This window comes from Heptranchias perlo, chromosome 8 (genome assembly GCF_035084215.1).
Source record: "Heptranchias perlo isolate sHepPer1 chromosome 8, sHepPer1.hap1, whole genome shotgun sequence".
Lineage (NCBI taxonomy): Eukaryota > Metazoa > Chordata > Chondrichthyes > Hexanchiformes > Hexanchidae > Heptranchias > Heptranchias perlo.
Window position 1 is genome coordinate 68,443,721 of NC_090332.1, and position 12,812 is coordinate 68,456,532.

Below are 12,812 nucleotides of genomic sequence, written 5' to 3' on the forward strand. Positions count from 1 at the left end.
GTAACTTAACCCTTGAAGTCCGGGTATCATTCCAGTAAACCTACGCTGCACTCCCTCCAAGGCCAATATGTCCTTCCGAAGGTGCGGTGACCAGAACTACTCACAGTACTCCAGGTGCGGTCTAACCAGGGTTTTGTATAGCTGCAGCATAACTTCTGCCCCCTTGTACTCTAGTCCTCTAGATATAAAGGCCAACATTCCATTAGCCTTCTTGATTATTTTCTGCACCTGTTCATGACACTTCAATGATCTATGTACCTGAACCCCTAAGTCCCTTTGGACATCCACTGTTTTTAACTTTTTAACATTTAGAAAGTACCCTGTTCTATCCTTTTTTGATCCAAAGTGGATGACCTCACATTTGTCTACATTGAATTCCATTTGCCACAGTTTTGCCCATTCACCTAATCTATCAATATCGCTTTGTAATTTTATGTTTTCATCTACACTGCTTACAATGCCGCCAATCTTTGTGTCATCGGCAAACTTAGATATGAGACTTTCTATGCCTTCATCTAAGTCGTTAATAAATATTGTGAATAATTGAGGCCACAAGACAGATCCCTGTGGGACTCCACCAGTCACATCCTGCCAATGTGAGTATCTTCCCATTATCCCTACTCTCTGTCGCCTTTCGCTCAGCCAACTTCCTAACCAAGTCTGTACTTTTCCCTCGATTCCATGGGCTTCTATCTTAGCTAACAGTCTCTTATGTGGGACCTTATCAAATGCCTTCTGGAAGTCCGTATAAATAACATCCATTGACATTCCGCTGTTCACTACTTTAGTCACCTCTTCAAAAAATTCAATCAGGTTTGTCAGGCACGACCTACCTTTCACAAATCCATGCTGGCTCTCTCTGATTAACTGAAAATTCATGAGATGTTCAGTCACCCTATCCTTAATTATAGACTCCAGCATTTTCCCCACAACAGATATTAGGCTAACTGGTCTATAATTCCCCGGTTTCCCTCTCTCTCCTTTCTTAAAAAGCGGAGTGACGTGCAATTTTCCAATCTAGAGGGACAGTTCCTGAATCAAGAGAACTTTGAAAGATTATAGTCAGGGCATCTGAAATATGCTCACCTACCTCCTTTAAAACCCTGGGATGGAAACCATCTGGTCCTGGGGATTTGTCACTCTTTAGTGCTATTTTTTTCTTCATTATTGGACCTGGTCCTGTGTAATGAGTCAGGATTAATTAATAATGTCCTAGTTAAGGATCCCCTTGGAACGAGCGACCACAACATGGTTGAATTCCATATCCAATTAGAGGGTGAGAAGGTTGATTCTCAAACAAGCGTACTGAGCTTGAATAAAGGAGACTATGATGGTATGAGAGCGGAATTGATTAAAGTGGACTGGGAAAATAGATTAAAGGGTAAGACGGTACATGAGCAGTGGTGTTCATTTAGGGAGTTATTTTACAACTTTCAAAATAAATATATTCCACTGAGGAAAAAAGGGTGTAAAAGAAATGACAGCCATCTGTGGCTAAGTAAAGAAATCAAGGATAGTATCCGACTAAAAACAAGGACATATAAGGTAGCCAAACTTAGTGGGAGGATAGAAGATTGGGAATTCTTCAAAAGACAGCAAAAAGTAACTAAAGGATTGATTAAGAAAGGGAAGTTAGATTATGAAAAGAAATTAGCAAAAAATATAAAAACAGATAGCAAGAGTTTCTATAGTTATATAAAAAGAAAAAGGGTGGCTAAGGCAAACATAGGTCCCTTAGAGGATGAGACCGGGAAATTAATGGTGGGAAACATGGAGATGGCAAAAATGCTGAACAAATATTTTGTTTCAGTCTTTACAGTAGAGGACACTAAGAATATCCCAACACTGGACAAACAGGGGACTCTCGGGGGGGAGGAGCTAAATACGATTAAAATCACTCAGGAGATGGTACTCAGTAAAATAATGGGACTCAAGGCGGATAAATCCCCTGGACCTGATGGCTTCCATCCTAGGGTCTTGAGGGAAGTGGCAGTAGGGATTGTGGATGCTTTGGTGATAGTTTTCCAAAATTCCCTGGACTCAGGAGAGGTCCCGGCAGATTGGAAAACTGCTAATGTAACACCGTTATTTAAAAAGGGTAGTAGGCAGAAGGCTGGAAATTATAGGCCAGTTAGCTTAACATCTGTGGTGGGTAAAATCTTGGAGTCTATTATTAAGGAGACAGTAACGGAACATTTAGATAAGCATAATTTAATAGGACAAAGTCAGCATGGCTTTATGAAGGGGAAGTCATGTCTGACAAATTTGCTTGAGTTCTTCGAGGATATAACGTATAGGGTGGATAAAGGGGAACCAGTGGACATAGTGTATTTAGACTTCCAGCAGGCATTCGACAAGGTGCCACATAAAAGATTATTACTTAAGATAAAAAATCACGGGATTGGGGGTAATATTCTGGCATGGGTGGAGGATTGGTTATCGAACAGGAAGCAGAGAGTTGGGATAAATGGTTCATTTTCGGACTGGCAACCAGTAACCAGTGGTGTTCCACAGGGGTCGGTGCTGGGTCCCCAACTCTTTACAATCTATATTAACGATTTGGAGGAGGGGACCGAGTGCAACATATCAAAATTTGCAGATGATACAAAGATGGGAGGGAAAGTAGAGAGTGAGGAGGACATAAAAAACCTGCAAGGGGATATAGACAGGCTGGGTGAGTGGGCGGAGATTTGGCAGATACAATATAATATTGGAAAATGTGAGGTTATGCACTTTGGCAGGAAAAATCAGAGAGCAAGTTATTTTCTTAATGGCGAGAGACTGGAAAGTACTGCAGTACAAAGGGATCTGGGGGTCCTAGTGCAAGAAAATCAAAAAGTTGGTATGCAGGTGCAGCAGGTGATCAAGAAAGCCAACGGAATGTTGGCTTTTATTGCTAGGGGGATAGAATATAAAAACAAGGAGGTATTGCTGCAGTTATATAAGGTATTGGTGAGACCGCACCTGGAATACTGCATACAGTTTTGGTCTCCATACTTAAGAAAAGACATACTTGCTCTCGAGGCAGTACAAAGAAGGTTCACTCGGTTAATCCCGGGGATGAGGGGGCGGACATATGAGGAGAGGTTGAGTAGATTGGGACTCTACTCATTGGAGTTCAGAAGAATGAGAGGCGATCTTATTGAAACATATAAGATTGTGAAGGGTCTTGATCGGGTGGATGCAGTAAGGATGTTCCCAAAGATGGGTGAAACTAGAACTAGGGGGCATAATCTTAGAATAAGGGGCTGCTCTTTCAAAACTGAGATGAGGAGAAACTTCTTCACTCAGAGGGTGGTCGGTCTGTGGAATTTGCTGCCCCAGGAAGCTGTGGAAGCTACATCATTAGATAAATTTAAAACAGAAATAGACAGTTTCCTAGAAGTAAAGGGAATTAGGGGTTATGGGGAGCGGGCAGGAAATTGGACATGAAGCTGAGTTCGGATCGGTCAATGCCCTGTGGGTGGCGGAGAGGGCCCAGGGGCTATGTGGCCGGGTCCTGCTCCGACTTCTTGTGTTCTTTAGATTTGTGGTTGGGATCAGATCAGCCATGATCTTATTGAATGGCGGAGCAGGCTCGAGGGGCCGATTGGCCTACTCCTGCTCCAATTTCTTATGTTCTTATTGTTGTTTTACTTATGTTAATTTTATTTAGTCCCTGTCTCCGATTCAATATTAGTTTTCTTGGGATTTCCAGCATGCTATCGTCTTTTTCTACTGTAAATACTGACGCAAAGTAATTATTCAACATGTCCGCCATTTCCCCATTGTCAATGACAATATCCCCACTTTCAGTTTTTAAGGGGCCAACACTGCTCCTGACCACCCTCTTTTTCCTAATATAACTATAAAAGTTCTTCGTATTGGTTTTGATGTCCCTTGCAAGTTTCTTTTCATACACTCTTTTTGTAGCTCTTACTATCTGTTTTGTGACCCTTTGTTGATCTTTGTATCTTTCCCATTCGCCAGGATCTGTGCCATTTTTTTGCCTTTTCGTATGCCCTTTCCTTATGTCTTGTACTGTCCCATACCTCTTTAGTTGTCCATGGCTGTTTTTTTTGGCACGTAGAGTTCTTGCCCCTCAGGGGTATAAACCGATTCTGTATCATGTTAAATGTTTCTTTAAACATTTCCCACTGATCATCAGTCATTTTACCCATTAACAGATTTGCCCAGTTTACTGTGGACAGTCTCTGTCTCATCCCATTGAAGTCAGCCTTACCCAAGTCTAGAATCTTAGCAGCTGATTCACTTTTTTCCCTTTCAAACACTACCTTGAACTCGATCATGTTATGATCGCTATTGGATAGATGTTCACGCACAGTTAAGCTGTTAACTAAATCTGGTTCATTACTCATTACTAAATCTAATATAGCTTGCCCCCTTGTTGCCTCTAGGACATACTGCTGTAGAAAACTATCCCGGACACACTCAAGAAATTCACTACCTTTCTAACAGTTGCTAGTCTGCTTTTCCCAATCTATATGAAGGTTAAAGTCCCCCATTAAGACCACTATGCCTTTGTTACACTTGTCTAAACTCTGCATTTATACAATCTAGCACTTCAGAGCTGCTGCCAGGGGTCCTATACACATCTCCCACTATAGTCTTAGATCCTTTCCTATTTCTCAATTCAACCCATAAGGTCTCTGTTGGCTGCTTACCCCTCATTATATCCTCCTTTATCATTGAAGTGATTTCATCTCTAATCACTAAGGCTACTCCTCCCCCTCTTCCATTTTCTCTATCTCTCCTGTAGACCTTATAACCTGGTATATTTAGTTCCCAATCCTGACCATCCTGCAGCCATGTCCTTCTAGGTGGCAGAGATCGCGGGTTTGGGAGGTGCTGTCGAAGAAGCCTTGGTGAGTTGCTGCAGTGCATCCTGTGTATGGTACACACTGCAGCCACGGTGCGCCAGTGTTGAAGGGATTGAATGTTAAGGGTGGTGGATGGGGTGCAAATCAAGTGGGCTGCTTTGTCCTGGATGGTGTCGAGCTTCTTGAGTGCTTTTGCAGCTGCACTCATCCAGGCAAGTGGAGAGTATTCCATCACATTCCTGATTTGTACCTTGTAGATGGTGGAAAGGCTTTGGGGAGTCAGGAGGTGAGTCACTCGCCGCAGAAAACCCAGTCTTTGACCTGCTCTTGTAGCCACAGTATTTATGTGGCTGGTCCAGTTAAGTTTCTGGTCAATGGTGACCCCCAGGATGTTGGGGGATTCTGCGATGGTAATGCCGTTGAATTTCAAGGGGAGGTCGTTAGACTCTCTCTTGTTGGAGATGGTCATTGCCTGGCACTTGTCTGGTGTGCCTGTTACTTGCCACTTATCAGCCCAAGCCTGGATGTTGTCCAAGTCTTGCTGCATGCGGGCACAGACTGCTAGTTCTAGCGAATCGAATAACTAGGGAGGTAGATAGGGCTTTAAACTAAATAAGGTGGGGGGGGGGGATGGACCCCAGTGGAAAGAAATCTGGAATGCTAAAGAGAAAAGACAAAGAAGCAGTGCAGGAAAGTGATTGGGGTAAGGATAACCAAATTGTGTCAGGAAGGGACAGAGCGTACAAACAAAAGACAACAAATAGGGTCCGAGTAAGAAAAAAGGTAATAAGACAAATAGGGCCATAGTGCAAAAAAAATTAAAATGTCTAAAAATGTTAAAAAGACAAATCTAAGGCACTGTATCTGAATGCATGAAGCAATCGAAATAAGGTGGACGAATTAACAGCGCAAATAGATGTAAACGGATATGATATAATAGCAATTACAGAGACATGGCTGCAGGGTGACCAAGGCTGGGAGCTGAGTATCCAAGGGTATTCGATATTTAGGAAGGACTGGCAAAAAGGAAAAGGAGGTGGGGTGGCGTTGTTTGTACAGGATGAAATCAGAGCAATAGTGAGAAAGAATATTGGCTCAGAAAATCAAGATGTCGATTCAGTCTGGGTAGAGTTAGGAAGCACCATGGGGCAGAAAACACTGGTGGGAGTTGTCTATAGGCCTCCAAATAGTAGTGGTAATGTAGGGGATGGGATCAAACAGGAAAATAGAGATGCATGTAACAAGGGTACTACAGTAATCATGGGTGACTTTAATCTGCATATAGACTGGCCAAACCAAATTAGCAATAATACTGTGGAGGATGAATTCCTGGAGTGTGTACGAGATGGTTTTTTAGACCAGTATGTTGAGGAGCCAACCAGGGAACAGGCTATCCTAGATTGGGTATTGTGCAATGAGAAGGGGTTAATTAATAATCTTCTTGTGCAGGGTCCTTTGGGGAAGAGTGACCATAACATGATAGAATTCTTCATTAAGATGGAAAATGAAGTAGTCCAATCCGAAACTAAGGTCCTAAATCTAAACAAAGGAAACTAGGAAGGTATGAGGATTGAGTTGGCTACGATAGGTTGGGAAGCTTCATTAAAAGGCATGACGGTAGATAGGCAATGGCTAACATTTAAGGAACGAATGCACGAATTGGAACAATTATACTTTCCTTTCTGGCGCAAAAACACAAAAGGAAATGTGGCCCAACTATGGCTAACAAAAGAAATTAAGGATAGTATTAGATCCAAAGAGGATCATATAAAATTGCCAGAAAAAGTAGCAAGCCTAAGGATTGGGAGCAGTTTAGAATTCAGCAAAAAAGGACCAAGAGATTGATTAAGAGGGAAAAAATAGAATATGAGAGTAAACTTGCAAGGAACATAAAAGCAGACTGTAAAAGCTTCGACAAGTATGTAAAAAGAAAAAGATTAGTGAAGACAAATGTCGGTCCCTTACAGTCAGAAACGGGAGAATTTATGATGGGGAACAGGGAAATGGCAGAGCAATTAAACAAATACTTTGGTTCTGTCTTCACGGAAGAGGACACAAATAACTTCCCAGAAATGCTAAGGAACCAAGGGACTAGTGAGAAGGAGGAATTAAAGGAAATTAGTATTAGTAAAAAAATAGTGCTGGAGAAATTAATGGGACTGAAAGCCGATAAATCCCCAGGACCTGATAATCTGTATTCCAAAGTACTAAAAGAAGTAGCCATGGAAATAGTGGATGATTTAGTTGTCATCTTCCAAAATTCTATAGATTACGGAACAGTTCCTGCAGATTGGAGGGTGGGAAATGTAACCCCACTATTTAAAAAAGGAGGGAGAGAGAAAACAGGGAACTACAGATCGGTTAGCCTAACATCAGTAGTAGGGAAAATGCTAGAGTCTATTATAAAGGTGATAACAGGACACTTAGAAAATATCAACGGGATTAGACAAAGTCAACGTGGATTTATGAAAGGGAAATCATGTTTGACAAACCTACTGGAGTTTAATGTAGCATTTCCAAGTTTGCTGACGACACAAAACTAGGTTGGATTGTGAGTTGTGAGGAGGATGCAAAGAGGCTTCAAGGCAATTTAGACAAGTTGAGTGAGTGGGCAAATACATGGCAGATGCAGTATAACGTGGATAAATGTGAAGTTATCCACTTTGGAAGGAAAAACAGAAAGGCAGAGTATTATTTAAATGGTGATAGATTGGGGAATGTTGATGTACAAAGGGACCTGGGTGACCTTGTACACCAGTCACTGAAAACAAACATGCAGGTGTAGCAAGCAGTTAGGAAGGCATTTTGGCCTTCATCGCAAGAGGATTTGAGTATAGGAGCAAGGATGTCTTACTGCAGTTATACAGGGCCTTGGTAAGACCATACCTGGAGTATTGTGTGCAGTTTTGGTCTGCTTACCTAAGAAAGGATATACTTGCCATAGAGGGAGTGCAGCAAAGGTTCACCAGACTGATCGCTGGGATGGCAGGACTGTCATATGAGGAGAGATTGGGTCGACTTGGCCTGTATTCACTTGAGTTTAGAAGAATGAGAGGGGATCTCATTGAAACATATAAAATTCTGACAGGGCTGGACAGACTGGATGCAGGGAGGATGTTTCCCCTGGCTGGGGGTTCCAGAATGAGGGGTCACAGTCTCAGATACGCGGTAGGACATTTAGGACTGAGATGAGGAGAAATGTCTTCACTCAGAGGGTGGTGAACCTGTGGAATTCTCTACCACAGAAGGCTGTGGAGGCGAAGTCACTGAATATATTTAAGAAGGAGCTGGATAGATTTCTAGACACGAAAGGCATCAAGGGGTATGGGGAGAGAGCGGGAATATGGTATTGAGATGGAGGATCAGCCATGATCATACTGAATGGCGCAGCAGGCTCGAAGGGCCGAATGGCCTACTCCTGCTCCTATTTTCTATGTTTCTATGTTTCTTCACTGACAGTCAGGCGCCAACCAATTTTGGGAATGGGCCTGAAACAGGCACTAGGCCTCCCGATCTGCATCAGCAATGGGCTGAACGCCTGTTGCAGGTGGGTGACCTGGACGACTAGAGTCCCCTAACTAATATAGCGTGCAGCGCACATCCGGCGTCGAATGAGCGTGAACATGAACAAAAGGCGCTACATGTTCCAATTTCTAGGCCTCTGTATTAGTCGGGCCTAAATAATACTTCCCCAACAATTTTTCCCTTCTTCCCCTGAAGGCAGTGAATCCTTGCTGAAATACAGCTCAATGGGTGGAAGTATCTGGTTACCTCAGGAAATGGTAATTTCTTGGCCATGTGAGCCTAAATGAGTATCAAGTAAGCTACTCGATTGTATGAGCATAACAGCAAAACCCAATTCTATCCTCACCAGGTATCCACGCAGGTGAAGTTTCCAGCAAGTCTCAGAGGGTAGTGCTCTGGAGGGGAATTTTAACCCCCAAGAACGGGTGGGTTGGAGTCAAGTGGGAGGTGAAAACAAGTAGTTTTTTGGGTTGTGACTGCAACTCGGCTCCAATGCATCCATTTCCGGCTTTAACGTGGGTGTGTTTGGATTTTTGCATGGAGCCGAATTGCCAAGTCCTCAATTAGTGCTGGCGGTCAATTCATTAGTGGGGCAATTAAGGTAGTTAAGAGATGTTAAGTAGCGCTTTTTAAATTGATTTTCACTGAGCTTTAAATTTCACGCTTCCAGAACAGCTTTCCTGGGGCTCGTGAATCTCGCCAGGTAAAAGGAGGCGAGAAGGGCCGATTTATCGGTTAAGTGCCTTTATTGCGCTGCTTTTAGGCCAGGAGCAGCAGGAGTGTTTCCTCCAGGCCCAACAGGCTTACCTGTCATGATCAGATCTCGTGATCAGCTGACCCCCCCGGCCCCCCACCCCGATGTCCGAGTCCCAGCCCATGATCGCCGACTTCTCACCTCCCCTCCCCCGCAATCGCGCCTCCCCATCTAACCCCCGAGGACACTGATCTCTCCCCGACCTGCCCCATCCAACCCCCGAGGACAATGATCTCTCCCCGACCTCCCCCATCCAACCCCCGAGGACAATGATCTCTCCCCGACCTCCCCCATCCAACCCTTGAGGACACTGATCTCTCCCTGACCTCCCCCATCCAACCCCTCGAGGACACTGATCTCTCCCTGACCTCCCCCATCCAAACCCTCGAGGTCACTGATCTCTCCCTGACCTCCCCCATCCAAACCCTTGAGGACACTGATCTCTCCCCGACCTCCCCCATCCAAACCCTTGAGGTCACTGATCTCTCCCTGACCTCCCCCATCCAAACCCTTGAGGACACTGATCTCTCCCCGACCTCCCCCATCCAAACCCTCGAGGTCACTGATCTCTCCCTGACCTCCCCCATCCAAACCCTTGAGGACACTGATCTCTCCCCGACCTCCCCCATCCAAACCCTCGAGGACACTGATCTCTCCCTGACCTCCCCCATCCAACCCCCCGAGGGCACTGATCTCTCCCTGACCTCCCCCATCCAACCCCCCGAGGGCACTGATCTCTCCCTGACCTCCCCCATCCAACCCCCCGAGGGCACTGATCTCTCCCTGACCTCCCCCATCCAACCCCCCGAGGGCACTGATCTCTCCCTGACCTCCCCCATCCAACCCCCCGAGGGCACTGATCTCTCCCTGACCTCCCCCATCCAACCCCCGATGCCACTGATCTCTCCCTGACCTCCCCCATCCAACCCCCTGAGGGCACTGATCTCTCCCTGACCTCCCCCATCCAACCCCCGATGCCATTGATCTCTCCCTGACCTCCCCCATCCAACCCTCGAGGACACTGATCTCTCCCTGACCTCCCCCATCCAACCCCCGATGCCATTGATCTCTCCCTGACCTCCCCCATCCAACCCCCCGAGGGCACTGATCTCTCCCTGACCTCCCCCATCCAACCCCCGATGCCACTGATCTCTCCCTGACCTCCCCCATCCAACCCCCGATGCCATTGATCTCTCCCTGACCTCCCCCATCCAACCCCCCGAGGGCACTGATCTCTCCCTGACCTCCCCCATCCAACCCCCGATGCCATTGATCTCTCCCTGACCTCCCCCATCCAACCCTCGAGGACACTGATCTCTCCCTGACCTCCCCCATCCAACCCCCGATGCCATTGATCTCTCCCTGACCTCCCCCATCCAACCCCCCGAGGGCACTGATCTCTCCCTGACCTCCCCCATCCAACCCCCGATGCCATTGATCTCTCCCTGACCTCCCCCATCCAACCCTCGAGGACACTGATCTCTCCCTGACCTCCCCCATCCAACCCCCGAGGGCACTGATCTCTCCCTGACCTCCCCCATCCAACCCCCCGAGGGCACTGATCTCTCCCTGACCTCCCCCATCCAACCCTCGAGGACACTGATCTCTCCCTGACCTCCCCCATCCAACCCCCGATGCCATTGATCTCTCCCTGACCTCCCCCATCCAACCCCCGAGGGTACTGATCTCTCCCCGACCTCCCCCATTCAACCCCTGATGCCATTGATCTTTCCCCGGCTGCTTTCCCACCCGACAGGCTGTCAATCAATGATATCGCAGATTCCGAACCTACAACTTTACTTCTAGGTTTCCCGCGTGAAAATCAACCTCCCTCCCCAATCTGTTCCCAGCTCCGGGTAAAAATGTTTTATTGTGTCATTTGCTCAGAGTCACTGTGGCTAATTGCAATGGCCCCATTACTAACTCGGCACAACCTAGGGATGGAAACATGGGAACTTGCATGTCTGTGTGGCTCAGTTCCATTCCACATAGTGCAGCCATCCAATGAGCCTGAGGAAAATTGGATTTTGTCTCTGTGGCCAGAGGTGGATTTTTTTAAACTTACAATATTTCTGTACTGCTAGGATCAGCCAGGAAGAGGTTAAATTTAAGCTACCTGAGGTTCCTCAGTGGGAGGTAGCGGGGGTCGGGGGGCTCATCGCAGCCCCATCCCAGACATGATGGTGATGCCAACAGCACTGCTTACTTGGAATCATAGAATCGTACAGCACAGAAGGAGGCCATTCAGCCCATTGTGCCTCTTTGAAAGATCTATCCAATTAGTCCCACTACTGCGCTCCTTCCCCATAGCCCTGCAAATTTTTGCTTTTCAAGTATGAATTCAATTCCCTTTTGAAGTTACTATTGAATCTGCTTCCACCACCCTTTCAGGCAGTATATTCCAGATCATCATAATTCGCCGCTTAAAAAAAAATTCTCATCTCCCCTATGGGTCTTTTGCCAATTATCTTAAATTTGTGTCTTCTGGTTACCGACCCTCCCACCAGTGGAAGCAGTTTCTCCCTGTCTACTCTATCAAAACCTTTCATAATTTTGAACACCTTTATTAAACCTCCCCTTAACCTTCTCTGCTCTAAGGAGAACTTACATAAAGTACTGCAGCTGGGAACACTGCGAAAACCCCATGGGTCGATTAGCTGAAGCGGTCACATCAGTGATAAACATTTTAAGCCATCAATAAAAATTGTCTCCTTTGTCTTTGTACAGTATTAGGGAGGTAGCAATCGTGGGTTAATTAATTGTGGGTTCTTAACCAGTATGTTTCCGGTCCAACGAGGAAGGAGACATTGCTGGACTTGGTTCTAGGGAATGAGGCGGGCCAAGTGGAGCAAGTATCAGTGGGGGAGCATTTAGGGAGCAGCGATCATAGTAACATAAGGTTTAGAATAGCTATGGAAAAGGACATGGACCACTTTAAAGTAAAAATACTCTATTGAAGGAGGGCCAATTTCAATGGGATGAGAACAGATCTGGCCCGGGTAAATTGGAATCAAAGATTGGCAGGCAAAACTGTAATTGATCAGTGGACGGCCTTTAAAGAGGAGACAGTTTGGGTACAGTCTAGGCACATTTCCACGAGGCAGAAAGGTAGGGCAACTGAAGCCAGAGCTCCCTGGATGACAAAAGAGATAGTGAGTAAGATGAAATGGACAAAAGGGGCGTATGACAGATGTCAGGTTGATAACACAAGTGAGAACCATGCAGAATATAGAAAGTTCAGAGGGGAAGTGAAAAAGGAAATAAGAGGGGCAAAGAGAATAGACTGGCGGCCAACATTAAAGGGAATCCAAAAGTCTTCTACAAGCATGTAAGCAGTAAACGAGTAGTAAGAGGAGGGGTGGGGCAGATTAGGGACCATAAAGGAGATCTACTCATGGAGGCAAAGGGGATGGCCGAGGTACAAAATGAGTACTTTGCATCTGTCTTTACCAAAGAAGAAGATGTTGCCAGAGTCTCAGTAAAGGAAGATATAGTTGAGATACTGGATGGGCTAAAAATTGATAAAGAAAAGGTACCAGAAAGGCTAGCTGTACTTAAAGTAGATAAGTCACCCGGTCCGGATGGGATGTATCCTAGGTTGCTGAGGGAAGTAAGGGTGGAAATTGCAGAGGTACTGGTCATAATCTTCCAAACAGCCGTAGATATGGGGGTGGTGCCAAAGGACTGGAGAATTGCAAATGTTACACTCTTGT

At 45.7% G+C, this 12,812-nt stretch overlaps 1 protein-coding gene across 1 annotated transcript in view; it reads right to left on the reverse strand.

The window, feature by feature from the left end:
- prkn (parkin RBR E3 ubiquitin protein ligase) overlaps window positions 1-12,812 on the reverse strand; it is a 1,016,703-nt gene that overhangs the window by 120,572 nt on the left and 883,319 nt on the right. The gene's annotated exons all lie outside the window — the stretch shown is intronic.